The sequence below is a fragment of the Haemaphysalis longicornis genome, unplaced genomic scaffold, assembly GCF_048455015.1.
Source record: "Haemaphysalis longicornis isolate Haplotype H1 unplaced genomic scaffold, Haemaphysalis longicornis Haplotype H1 scaffold_1, whole genome shotgun sequence".
Classification (NCBI taxonomy): Eukaryota; Metazoa; Arthropoda; class Arachnida; order Ixodida; family Ixodidae; genus Haemaphysalis; species Haemaphysalis longicornis.
The window spans coordinates 436,925,744-436,940,318 of NW_027526203.1; the positions used below are offsets into that span (position 1 = coordinate 436,925,744).

A 14,575-nucleotide genomic window follows, 5' to 3' on the forward strand; every position below is an offset into this window, starting at 1 on the left:
GCAGCGCGGTGGGGCGTGGAAGGGCGCGCGCTGCTTGCGCATGTGCGCTCTCCCTCCCGCACTGCTCTCCCTCTACTGCGCGCGCTGCAAATATAGCGGCTAGCGGTCGCTCGTGTTTCAGTCACTGCGTTGCTCCTTCCTTCCTTGGTTGACGCTCGTGCCCACGTTTACTCGTGTCTGCTACTCCAGCATCACGGAAGAAGCGATGGAAGCAACACTGCCTTCAATCAGTACTGAGGCCCCAATGCTCTGCATTTACTCGTGTTCCCCTCGCGGGAAGGCGCGGGAATTTTTTTTGGCTACAACTTCGTGCCTTTTCACAAAACTTGTGCACCACGCAGCATCAGACCGAAACTGGCCCCAATCGTTCACATCGAGTCTTTTAGTCCCGATTCCGAAAGACAACTCCCGAGCAGACGATCCAAGTACATGGCAACCAATCTCTCTGCTAAATGTTGACTATAAAATCATAATGTCACTGATATCGAAAAGGCTCCAGGCGGCGCTGGAAACGATCATTGACAGATCACAGCATTGCAGCGTGCCGTACCGAAACATGTACAGCCATTTAAGCGCGATCCGTGACATACTAAGCTACGTCACAAAGTGCAATGCAGCTGGGTACATAGTATCACTAGACCAGAAAAAAGCCTATGACAAGGTCAAGCATGAGTACCTTTTCACCACTCTCAGAGAGTATAAAATCCCGAGCACATTAATAGCAGTACTCCAAACAGCCTACACCGCAAATGTGGCTAGGGTCTGCATGGCCGGCATACTAGGAGAGCCTGTTCAACTCGAGAGAGGAGTTCGACAGGGGTGCCCCCTTGCCCCCATACTTTTCATTATCGCCATCGACCCGTACTTGCGAGCAGTACAACAGGATAGAGTTTTCCGGGGAATTCCCCTCCCAGATAGCTCCTGCCTGAAGGTACTTGCATACGCTGACGATGTGACACTGTATGCACGAGATGAAGTGGATGTGAAGGAAGGTCTGAAATGTTTCCAGAGTTACGCGAGTCTTTCGGGCGCAGAATTAAACATCCAAAAATCGAACACTATGGCACTTGGACATTTCCGACAACAGCCACCAATATTAGGTCTTCCACTCAACGACAGGCTAAAAATATTAGGTGTCACGTTCAATAAACACGGGCCAATCCAAGAGAACTGGAACACCATAAGGGACAACATCGAGAAAGCTATAAACCAAACACCAACAACCAACATGTCCATGCACGAACGTGTACATGTAGTTAAAGCAACACTTTGCGCGAAAGCATGGCACTTATCCCGCGTACAATTACCTTCATCACAACAGGTCAAGAAAATCCACAAAATTCTCTTCCGATTTATATGGGCAAGCCCCAGGGAACGCGTGCCTCGAGAACAGTTACACAGCACTGTGAACACGGGAGGACTGTCGGTACCGAACCTGTTCATTGCCGCCCGGCAGCTCGCTTTGAGAACAATGTTCGACATTCTAGAAGTGAACGACGAACCAGCCGCCACCCTCCTCCGGTACTGGGTTGGCCAGCACATAGAGGACATAAACTGGAACCAGGTTGCCAAAAGCGAGACTCCAGGCCGCCACCAAACCACCGTGGTAACCTACCTGAAAAAAACAAAAAAACCCGCCCGCATCTTCCCACGGGGAGAACTCGAGTAAATGCGTCGCAGAGTGGTGGGGGTATCGCGTGAATGTTGCGTAATTGGGTATGGTTTGGGAATGCTTAATTGTTATTTCGTCTTTATTATTCTTATTTATTGAATGAAGGAGAAGCGAAGGCAAGGAGTGTAAAGTTAAAGTCTGTCTTTATTGCTTGGTGCCGTCAAGCAAAGCGTCAAGTCAAGCGAAAGCCAAGCAAAGACGCCCTTGACTGAATTCCGAACGCGCGCTCCGCCGCTTATATACACACCGCCCGCGTTCGAGGGAGAGGAGTACGGGGGAGAGACGCGCATGCGCACACTTCCGTACACAAGCGCGCGAACTTTCCACGCACCCACCACGCCGTTATCACGTGTACACGCCCTGCCGCCGTTACTGTTGAGCGCGACGCAGCGCACGGGTAGCAACGACGCATGCGCGCACAGACGCGCTCCCCCCGCACCGCCGCAGCTGTTGCTGAGAGCGACGGAGCGCACGGGGTACATGCGCTCCTCCCGCACCGCCGCACCTGTTGTTGAGAGCGAGGAGGGTACGGGGGAGAGACGCGCACCTGCGCCTCGACGCGACGCGCATGCGCAGTGAGCGTGTGGACGGCGCCGACAACATCGACGAGTGACATCGCGAGCCTAAAAAATGCTTCGCATTTAAAAAGCCAGGCGACATCTGCAAGACGAAAACCTACGTGAACTATCCCCCATTGAGGCATCAGAAAAACTCCCCACCACGCCGTTTGGCGTCATACACCCACCGACTACCCGTCGCCGACCGGAGAAGCGGTGGAAAAGAGCGTGTCCCCCGTGGTTGCCACCGAACCTACGAGAGCTACAGTGGAAGATCGAGGCAAGTGCCATGGCGACCCGCGACCGGCTAGCCAAATGGCACATTACGCGCGACTGGTGGTGCACTTACTGCGGGCAGCCAGAGACGACCAGCCACGTCTTCGCCCAGTGCAGAGTCCCCAAGGCCTTTTGGCGACGCCTGTCGTGGATTACGAATCTTCATCTCCCACTGAACCCCAAAAACGACCAAGATAGAAATGCAGGAGCACGTGAGAAACTGCGGCTCCTGTACACCGCTCTAGGTCGGCAAGAACTGTGGCGGAACAGGTGTTTCGTTGACTCGTTCCGCGGGAAGCATGCACCGATCATCCTCATGATGAACAATGTGTCCGGGAAAGCCAAACTTTTCCTCCAAGGCCAGCTCGACCTAACCAACCAGGAATCCTTCCAACAGTCGTGGTGCTTCAGCGGTGTTGTGTGGTTGCGGGGAACGGTTCTGGTGGTGCGCGGCACGCGTGCAGGGGATCAACCGTGAACGACTCATCCCGACGAACCGTGCATGTGCTGTGCAGGTGTGAGGCACGCGTTTTAGTGAATTGAGAACGAGTCAACCCAACGACAAGTGTGTGCGCCGTGTAGGTGCCCGAAACACCAACCAGAGTGAAAATGCATACATAACTATGTGTGTGTGCGCGCGAAGCACCCTGGAGGAGATGAGACACTTTTGTGCCTCCAGGGTGGCGACTGTCGTGTGAAATCCCCAAAGAGGATATAATTTTGTAAATAGTCATTTCTTCTAGCGGGGCAATCCAGCCCTCTCGATGCAACATGGACGCTCAAGGAGGCGCTAACGCCGTCCCGTGTCTTTCCATACCCATCCTGTATACATGTGTCACGAATAAATATTTCTGCCCGATGCCTTCTCCCCATCGCTGCGAACGCGTTACCCCATTTAGACCCATGAAAGCCTCGACCAACTAAGAATAGAACACAAAGAACAGCTCCACTGTCCAGAACAGAACACGCCACACGAGGCGCTAGCAATGCATTTATGTAGAATAAAGAAGCTAACTTTAGGAAGACTCGGCTTATAGACCGTTTACAGCACGACGCCCTGGGTGCGGCCATGTTTGCCGGTGTGACGTAATTCGTCATGACTGGCCTTTCAGAACGCGTTTCTCGCCGTGGTCTTCGCTGGTGCCCGTGCGCATCGGGGAACGCTGGCGCGGCCCAATGGGCGAACTTGGCAATTATTTTGGAGTGTTGCAATGAATGGGGGCGTGTTGTCCAACTAGGGAGGGTGTACACGCGTTCAGAGATTACGTAGCCACAAAAAAATCCCACGTAAAGGTCGTTTGAGCGCTGTTTTGATTGGCGTTCGTCCCCTAGTTTTCTGTTCATGCGTTTTGTCGAAATAAAGGTGTCCAATGGCTTTAGCTTTTTTCTTCTTCATTTCTACGTACTCTCTTATAATAAGAAAATAAAAGCCTAAGGACTGTAACATCGTGTAATAAAACACAATTCCGCATATATTAATACCATCCTAAAGCTTGTTTTTAAAGCTCTCCTTTCCGGCCTGCGTTAAAATGGTCCGCTGTGGGCGCTTTATATTATGTATATGAAGGGCGGTAAAACAAAATAATCCTGCATCGGTGTGGAAGTTGTATATTACTCCTTTACCGGGTCTTCGTGTTTCGTCGTGCGATGAAAATGCTGCAGCGCTCAGCGTTATAATTGTCAGCTAACTTACGCCTGACACGGCCTGCCTTGTATACCCGTTCCGCATTATCAACTGTTGTCTGTTAGGTAAGTACGTGCAACTGGCGGCTATGGAAATAGACGTGTTGAAACTGCCATATGGCACATAAAGTCGGCGGAAAAATCGCATATGTGTGGCTATTAACGTTAGGCACCCTCGCACGTAAATCACGAAATATTACTTAGCCCGTTCAGTGAAGTTTATAAATGCTCAAAGCGGGGGATCAAGCTTTGTTAACCCATACAAATATTTCCCGAGCTGGCACATAAAACTGCGGATGGGAGCATTTATTTGTGTTTTTATATTATGCATTAAATAATTGGTTTGTTCACATGTGTGACCTCACAATTTTTAGATATGTCCTTAGTTTTTATTTTTATTACGCATTGAATAATTAGATTGGTTGCATATCCGACATGACAATTTTTTGGATCTGTGCTTAGTTTTTATTTTTACTCTAGCATTCGTGCATTATTTCTTGCCAAATTTGCCGCAGCAAGTTTTATTTATTGGTGACCTAATGGCTTGACTGCGATAACCATGTATGCCACCGATTAGAAGCCTACAAAGAATTTAATTACAGAGAGTTGAAGTGGCGAACTTTCATTTTGTACGGCCTCAGCTGTGGCTCTGCATCGGACTACACTGAAAATTTGCCGCTAGAATAATCTACTTCAACGACTTGCGCAGCGAAATGTATCGCTCAAGATTTCAGTTACTGGTGTCCTCGAAAGTACCCTTCGCAAGGTTCGTGATGCTCGCTCAGTGCGCAGAGTGAGCATACGTTCCGAGCCACAGTTGTAATCGATAACGCTTTTTTTTCTGCTTTTCTACTCTTCCTATGATCTACCTGTCGTAATAAGCGCGACACATGAGGCCTGTGGCGGAAACCTGAACTGTCGGGAGCGAATGACTGAATCACGCTTGGTGGTGCCGCGCCAGAGACTTCAAATGCTTCTGTATACATTGGAGCGCTGCTGCGAACGTCCCGTTCCATTTCGCGACGACCAACATGAGCACCGACTGCATCCACAAAATTTAATTATGACTATTCTTCGTGCCTAACCCATTTTTCTAACGATGCACTTAGAGCGGGAAATGGGCGTCGACGGCGAAACCGAAACTGGAAAAGGGCAGTAGCGGCGAGTGCGGTGGTGGCGCCATCTGGCCAAGGTGGGCCTACCTGCTCGCTGTAAACGGTCTGTAGAGCTTTAGGGATAATTTGGGCTCTCACCCTTTTATAGAAGACTGCTTACAATCCCCCTAAAAAAGGCTTTCCAGCAATACATTCATGTACTGTAGTGAAGCTGACTTCAAAGGGGCTCGGTGTATAGATGAGTGGCTGAAACGAATCCTTACCCATTAGTAGACAATGCACAGTATTTTTTATTTATATACTCACAAAACTTCACATAGCGTTTTACGAAAGTTGAGCCCAACAATCATTCGCACGCGCAGAGAAAATTAGAACGGACGCTTCAATACTTTTACGCAAGCAAAAACGTGATAGCAGCGTCAACAAAGTTATGACCAAATGGCTGGTAACTTAACTTTGTCAAAACTTCGCTCGGGATGACCGCATGTTTTTGTTTGTTTGTGCGTTCGTTCGCTTTTTTTTTCTTTTGCTTCTCTTTTGTTTGAGGAACAAACAACGAGGTACTTTTTACTGCGAATCTCAAACACTTTGATACATGCCATAGGGAATAACTGTCTGTAAACAAAGCCAGACATTCAGATTACGTCTGCTGCAGGGCTCATAAGTATTGCATACGTAAATGCAATTTGCGCACAGCGCGGTTCTCCCATGCGGTTTATGAGCTTTTGCGGTGAGCTAAACGCCGCGGTAGGTTCTCCACTTCTCAGTCGGCGTGTACAAAAGGAAAATCTCGCTACACGCTTCTTGCCCGAAGAAATGAAGCAGTAGTAGCGGTAACTGTTAATTGATTTATAGCGCAGCGCATGCGCCCAGCCGGGAGCGCTCTTATTCCCTGCCGGGTTGCGTCGGCTTTCCGAACTCATCGACTCGAGTGCAGCACGTTGCCGAGCATTTTGTCAAATGAGAAAGGTCGTTCGTTTCAATTAGCCCGCTGCTGCCGAGTTCGGTAGCGTTCCCAGGCTTTGTCAATTATGCAACCATGTTTCCCTCGGCCATATTAGAAAGCAGGGCGGGATGTTCCTGGAGGCGCGATTTTCCCTCTGCCACCTTTGCCACCCATCTGCTACAGATCTATGTTCGTTCCCATGTCTCGAAACGCGATGTGTTCCGTGGAACAACCCGTTCGTCCCGGCGAACCTCTGAACCTCTGATCCCCCCGAGGTTGCCCTAAACAATCCCACTCCGTGCTACTCTGAACGGTTTCAGATAGAGAAAGGCGGGAAAAACGAAATAGCCAGGTTGCATGAAGCGTGAAGATGAGAAAGTTAAGGGGAAAGCGCCTCAGCTCTAACATCATTGTTCGTTGCTCACCGAAAAGGGAGTTGTCCTCTGTCATGATTTCTTCTATTACACAACCACTCTCTTGAACAAAGCTCCATACTAGTCCAGACTCTCTCGTCTCGTGTGGAACTTAAGGCAATCCTGACAGTTCTGTACGAGCGCACCCAGCGCAACTGGGAGGCCGCCCTGCACTCCTACACGTACACTGGACCCTCGCCTCCCTGGTGCCGTAACCACTTGGCCAATACTTGGGCCTTTATTTCAACACCGTTTTGTCCCTCCCTTTGTTTCTCTCTCGCACCCTCTTCATAGCCCGTATAACATCGTCCGATACTGCACGAAATCTTTCAACAGTAACAACACAAAAACTTTACAAGTTACAAAGCGCGTCAATACGGTTACGTTCGATTCAAACAGTCTGGAACCGGTGTTTCGTCCTTCCAACCATGTTCTCTCGCTTTTCGCCAGGAGAGTTGGGGAAGAAAGACTGTTAACGGCGCTCTCATCTGTCGCACTTTGCAAGAAATATTTAACAGAAAACAATGGAACCAAGCAGGCAGTTCAGCCTTGCTGACTCCTAAGGCTGCCCCCCCCCCCCCCCCCCCGAAAAACTTCGCAGGGCCAGGGGTGCTTTAATATCGCCCACATTTACACGGCATCACGACAGCCGGCACAGGTTCCATATCTGGCGGTATACCCTTACTTGCAAACACGTGAAGCATACTCCCCTTCAACTGAACTCGAGGCGATCGTTAATATCGGTTAGCGACTTGACTTACCTTTCTTCTAGTTTTCCAGTTTTCAACCTAGAGTAACATTTCTTTAAAAAAAATCTTTTTGGTTAGCGTTGCAATGCTTTCAAATTTGTGAATTTGTAGCTACTTTAGTCTTCAGAGAGTACCATCATAAAAAAAAGTACATTAAACCATCAAATGCACCCCCTGGATCATCCTTCACGCAAACTGCACAAGCGTGAAATTTGTAATAATGTTAACCGAGAAGCCATTGCACCGACAATTAATTTGAGTGACTACATTGAGTGACCTACCGGCCTAGCCAAGCCATTTAAATATTATTCTCTCCATTTGCCCGTTAGCGCTTTGTACGAAGCTCATACCTGCTTTTGGAGAGTAAACTCAACCCAAAAATCACAAACACATCTACGTATTGCTTATAATTAAAGGCCAGATTTTTAGGCATTAAAAAGCGCGTTTTAGGCGCCAAAAATAGGCAGGCAAGGCAACGTTTTAGGCCTTCAACGTCCTAAATATAGGCGCCATAAATTTTTACATAAATGAGCATTTCAAAAGAAGATATGCGCGAACTGTATCTACGAAAGGAAAACGTAAAATGTTATTGGTTCTGATGGTAGAAAGGTGCCAAGAGTCCAACATAGTTGTTCAATTGCCCCATAAAACTGCTGGATTAATGGCGATCCATTGGCTTAATTTAACAAGTTCACTGCTCACATTCATGCTCGATGGCCGCTGTCGCTGGCTTGAGCGTCGCATATAGTGAATGAGGCATAAAAATATTTAAAAGCTGGGAATACTGCTTTAAAAAAAGCGCTACTTTATGTCAGCCTGACGCAATTAAATTACGACACGGCAAAAACAGACAGACACAAAAATAAAACCAAGAGGGTCGATAATTTATTAATAAATTAACATGTTTTTGCATGAGGACTTTTAGGTACAACTCTGGCAATTTTGTCAGATATATGGATATTATCCGAACTCTTCAGGCAAGACGTCCTAACACTGCCAAATACACCTCCACACATTTAAAGAGCATTTTTCAAAAGGTGTTAAGCAGCCGAGCATATATTTTTGATGGAAAAGCGCGTTTTAGAGCCCGTAGGCAGCGCGAATTTTAAGGCTCAAAAAATGCAGCTCTGCAGTGATGTTTCGCCGTTGACTGGTCAATATAGGTGTGATCTGCTAAGGAAGACGCGTTAGATACTCAAACGTTGGGTTGAAAAAAGAGTTCGATTTGAATGTACTTCTAGAAACGAAGGTGCGACTCCACATGTTTGAAGAAATCTGTTTGGAGAGCATGCGCAACAGAGTACAAGAATCACTGCGAAAATGGTGGAAACAATAGCAAACTACCACCATCTGCAGATTTGTGGTTTCAAAATTGTACATCTTGTTACTGAGAGTGAGCGCACCATTTCACTTTTTCTAGCTGTTGTTTTCCGGGAGTTGTCCGAACTAGAAGACTAGGTTGAACCCCATAGAGTTAAGAAGAGTCAATGTTGTCCGCTAACATGAATAACCATTTCGAACTGTACTCGAAAGCTACACTTGAGATTAAATAGTGTTCATATGGGCGCCGATTTTGAAAATAGCCATTTGTAGGCATTTAGAGGCACTTAGGCACAAACCCACAAAATAGGGATTTATAGGTACTAGAAAAAACACCATAAAAGCCCTTCCTAACCCCTGATTTATGCTTATATATCAAAGTGGGGCGATAGGAACGCGAGGAAATAAAGAGGCATTTGCCTAAAATCCGGTCTCTACTTACAATACTCATGCACATGGAAGCGCACGAACATGTACGCGCTCTTGAAACCTCGGAGTATCCGAGCTCACCACGCTAGAACAACCGAGAACCTCTATTAAAGCGGAGGTCCTGAGACCGATTCTGAAGCATAAGCACTCTGACAATACATAATTGCAAAGTAGGGCTGTGCGACACTCATACATTTATATCCGACTAAGCGCCAGGCTTTATTCTGTTAATTGATCGATGTATCCGCTTGGCCTATTTACTGACCTAATACCCGGAAAATAACATTTCGCATTCGACACTTGTTTTCTCTCTTTGATCGCCAACCAATTCACTTACTTGTAAATAATTTCATACGTTGATACAGGATCGGCTTAACCTGGTAGCAGCAAAGTGTTTTTGCGCTTGTTCACAGCCGTTTGAACTGCGTTAGATAGGCACTCGCTCAGCGTTCGGGTGGTCGGACTCAATGTAACAGCTTCGGTACCCGCCACTATTTTATGTAGCAGATTTCAGCCCGACGCCAGATATTATCGTGAGAGAACTGGGTACACTCGAACGAAACCCCGTGGTTCTGCCTCCATGCCTCCAACAAAGCAATTTCGACTAATGACAGCAACGTGCATACAATTTCACTCGGTAATATCACCTGTGCATTGGCACTGCGCAGCCACGTTTCTCAGTCGTCACAGTTCTCCGCCGGTCTCTTCGCCATTGCACTCAAAACCGCAGCAATGGACGACTAACACCAGGCAATTACAAGCAAATGCTTCGAATCATTGAGAAGACTCTAAAATAAGTTTTTTGCGTGGCTTTTTCCTGGTTTCATAAATTAGTTAATTGAGTGCATTGGGGTGAAGATGAACTGCAGTAAAGGCAACTAAATGCGCTGTTTACGGCGGCAGCCGTAACTGCGATGGGTTAACGTTTTTAAAGACTTTTTCTTGAAGTTGTGGACATCCTTACAGCTTGCCAGGAAAACATTCAGTTTCCTGCAACAGTGAGTTCACGATTTACATTATAACAAATCACAGAGCATGCTCAGAGTTTTTCTTATCGCAACGAAGGCGCTTAGTTCGTTCACATTGGAACTGTCCTCGGCCGAGGGCATACATGATATTAAGAGCGCACGGTTGGCCCCCTCGCGAACCTGAATTCACGAATTAACTTGTTAAAAGAAAGACGCGCGCTCAGGCAAGCCGTATTTGGGCATGGCTCTTTATAACTGTGCTATTATTTGGGGTAGGGGGCCGATGTCCACGCTTTTTTTTTTAATTCCACGAAATATTGCTGAGGCGGGGGCTCTAAGAACTGCCCAGCTAATGTTGCTTTGAGCCACCAGCATGTGTGAATTGGCGCTGGTGTTGTGCGGGGCTCGCAAGGCCCATACGAAGCCTCGCAACGAAAAAAGCCAATCGCTAGCTGAGTTAGCGAGGTTATAGTAGCTGCAGGGAACTCTCTCGAAGATTAAGTTTCACTGCAGAAAGCAAGTCCCATGTGCCAGCCTGGCTCGTTGGTCTAGGGGTATGATTCTCGCTTAGGGTGCGAGAGGTCCCGGGTTCAAATCCCGGACGAGCCCAATTTTTTTCTATTTTCTATTTCTGCGCGGTAACAGACTCTCCGCTAGACGGCCAAGCTTATCACATGCATCTCGCCAGGGCTCCTTCCTTTCGGCTTGTTTTTGGCTGACAAACATCTCTTTCAGCTCAGAAACAACTGTGTCGTACTTTTAACGTCACTCTTGACGTATCGTCACGCTTCAAGACGACCCTAAGAGCAAAAACTCGCCCAAATCGTCTCTTCAAGACCCGACTGTCAGATGACCATAGCTAGGCCTAACACCGACTAGCATGGCCACCATTGCTGCACCGGTACAGCCGGCATGCGCTGACCCTCCGCTAATATCCTTTCAAGCACATCGAATGCATGCTCCGAGCATCGCTATTGAAGAAACAATGGACTTCGATCCACTCAGCGGCCGAGTAATCCCTCGCAACGATCCATGGCAGCAGATACTCCGAGAACGGCACTTCTTCAAGCAACGAGCAATGATACCTGCCCACCCCGTAAAAGCAAGCAAGCAACTAGCTACCGTTCGCACTACGCCCTCTCCCCGACTCCGACCGCGTTCGGGTCTGCGTGTTGCAGCCTAGCAGTATCGCCAAATTATGCAAAGCATACTACAAGCTAGCCGAATCCCCGAACGCATTTTTCACTCCCGAGTTACAACTGAACAGCAAGCGCAGCAGAACCTCACCGTCGTCAGCACGCCTGAGGAAGCTTGCGTTGAAGGACTTCGACAAATCAACACTCTACAGCTTGGCACTGCAACCTATAAAGTAATGGCATACCTAAAACCCCTCCCGGGCACTGTTCGAAGAGTTATCCATGGCATGGACCAAGGCACCAGGCAAGAACAACTGAACAACATAATAGCCACCACAGGACCGAGAATCATCGACGCTTGCGTGCTGGGAGTCTCTATTTCTGCAGTGATCACCTTTGAAGGCCAGCACGTGCAGTTTTACATCAAAGCTTACGGCCTCCTTACGCGCTGCAGACCATACCGACAGACAGTCCACTGTTGCTCACTGTGTGGTGAACTGGGCCACCGGCGAGACGTGTGTCCAAACCCGGACACATCTACCTGTGCTCAGTGCCACGCGAAAGACCCCTCACCGGATCGCGACTGCACACCAGTGTGCCAACTTTGCGGACTTAATCACCTTACAGCTAGCAGGGAGTGCCGAAAGAAATTGCGCCCACCCCTTCCACCTCTTCGAGTGCGGGAGCGGGCCCTCACAGAGCAAGCGTATCGATACTCCTGGTGCCATCAGCAACGGTCACCGCCTCCGCAAGCACCACGACAGCGCCCTGCCCAAGCCCAGGTGAGCTGGTCAGCTGTGCTGCTACCCCACCCACTGCTCCAGAACAGTTCCCACATCTACCCACTCCCGCTGAAATAACCCCCCACACCCATAAATGACCCCCGACACACCGCGCTTGAACAAGAAAACGCGCAATTGCGTGCTCAACTCACTGACCCTCAAACAAGAATTGGAACTTCACACCCAAATACAACGGCAATCCTCCTCCTGTTCAGAAACCACAGCCCCATCTACGTCGTACACCACACGCCCTGCTAACAACTCCGTCCCTTCAGCAGAAATGCAACAACATTCTAGTTCCCTCTCTAAAACAACATCCTCCGCACCATCTACCGCACTTCGCGCTGGCGATGCCCCCACTTCAACTATACACGACCTCAAGCGGTTCATATTTGATATGGTCTCGCAACTCCGATCCGAAATCCAGGTTCTCGACAAACGCCTCTGTGCAATTGAAGCAACCAAAAAGAAGACGAACAAGAAACCCAAACACCGCTCATTACCTTCAAGCTCCGCGGTAAATCTCACCCCCTTCTAAATGATGGCGACTCCCCCTTCCCCTCCACCTAAGGCGCCTACAACATCCCCACCCTCCACACTACTGTGGCAATGGAATTGTCGATCCGTCTGTACCAAAAAAGTCATCTCTTCCCCTAAGCCAGCAATAATTTCCTGATGTCGCCTTAGAAGAGACCGACACAGACAAAGTAACTCTCCGAGATTATGCAACATACACCACGAACTCCACAGCACGAACAGCCGTCCTCAGTTTTACGACAGACTCTTCAAGGAACACTGGGAACCCGCCGCACCGAGTATTTAGTTCTGTTTCTTATGGGTAGGAAAGAATCGAAAGCATCTACAGCACACCAACTACGACGGTTCATCCACAACCACCCAGGGACTGCACAAGACGTGGTAAAAGAACTAAAACTGCCCCTTGAAGCACCGCCGTCACAGGCTCCTACGATACTTCCACCATCTACCGGCTATTCCAATGCGGAAATCGATGCACCCTTCACCATAACGGAAATGGGAGCTGCAGTGCACAACCTCCCCAGGAACACTACCCCCGGCAAGGACAAAATTCTCAATAAAATCCTCCGTAATCTGGATCCCGTAACCCTCGACAATCTACTAAACTACATCAACGAACACCGGATCGCAGGCACCTTGCCTTCACAATGGAAGCATGCAGACATAACACTTATCCCCAAACCCGGAAAGCCACTTAACCCCCGACATATTTCCCTCACATCTTGCGCAGGAGAAGTCTTCGAACATATAGTCCACAATCGCCTCTCACCCGCTATCGAAGACAACAATTACTTTCCTCTCACAATGTTCGGTTTTCGGCCGCACTTCTCCGCTCAAGCTATTTTACTCCAGCTGAACAAAGGTATACTGACCAAGTTGTCAAATCAGCACAAATATTCCATTCTTGCATTAGACATCAAAGGTGCTTTCGACAACGTAACACATCAGGCCATCCTGCGAGGACTCAGCTCAATCAATTGTGGACAACGTCTTTACAACTATGTCACCGCATTCTTTACCAACCCTACCGCCACAGTGGGCATTGGGCACCTCCGCTCGGAAACCTTCACAACCATACCGCAGGGGACCCCGCAAGGCTCCGTTATTTCACCACTACTCTTCAATATCGCAATGAAGGACCTCCCACCACTCCTGGAAGCGATCCCCAACCTCCGACATGGAATGTATGCAGACGCTTTGCACCCCTACAGGATCCATCGGTGCCCAAGAAGAGGCCCTCCAAACTGCAATACACGTGGCGCAACAAACCTCCAAGCACGCGGTCTTGATGAATGTGCTCCAGAAAAATCGGCCCTTTTAACACTCAGCAAAACAGCAACCAAGAAAAACGCGCAACATATACCCGACTCAGAACTCAAGATCAACAACCAGCCAATTCCCAACGTCTTCTACCTCCGCATATTTGGGAATAACCATTCCAGAGTATGGCTCAGGTTCCCAAACGATCCTCCCCCTACAGCGGACCCTCGCACAGCTTATGCACCTCATACATCGCGTCTCCCATCGTCGTTTCTGCCTCAAAGAAACCGACCAGCTTCACCTCATAAAAGCCGTACTCAACAGCCGGATAGCGTATAGTGCTCCATACCTAATCCTCACACCAGCCGAGATCCTTAAACTTAACTCAGCGATCCGCCAAGCATACAAGACAGCTCTGGGTCTCCCTCCCAAGACCGCAACTACGAAACTCCTGCAGCTTGGCGTCCACAAAACATGGGAAGAAATGAAACAGGCAAAACACACCTCTCAAATGCAACGGCTTAAACTAACTCCAACGGGTAGGTGCAACGCTCTTAACAACTACAATACTCTATACCGCCCAACCACGACCACAAAAGTCGCATCCCCCTGGTTATACGACAAAACATTCGCGTTTCCCCGATCCCACGAAACATGCACCCCCCTACAACAAAGCACGCCGAGCAGCACGATCCCGCAGCATTCATAACCAATATCACCACCTCCCATGCA

General features: G+C 48.7%; 1 non-coding gene across 1 annotated transcript; it reads left to right on the forward strand.

The window, feature by feature from the left end:
- Positions 1–10,665: 10,665 nt before the first annotated feature.
- On the forward strand, positions 10,666–10,737 carry Trnap-agg (transfer RNA proline (anticodon AGG)). The gene has a single exon. It is a non-coding gene; the product is annotated as a tRNA-Pro (tRNA).
- The last annotated feature ends 3,838 nt before the right edge of the window (positions 10,738–14,575 follow it).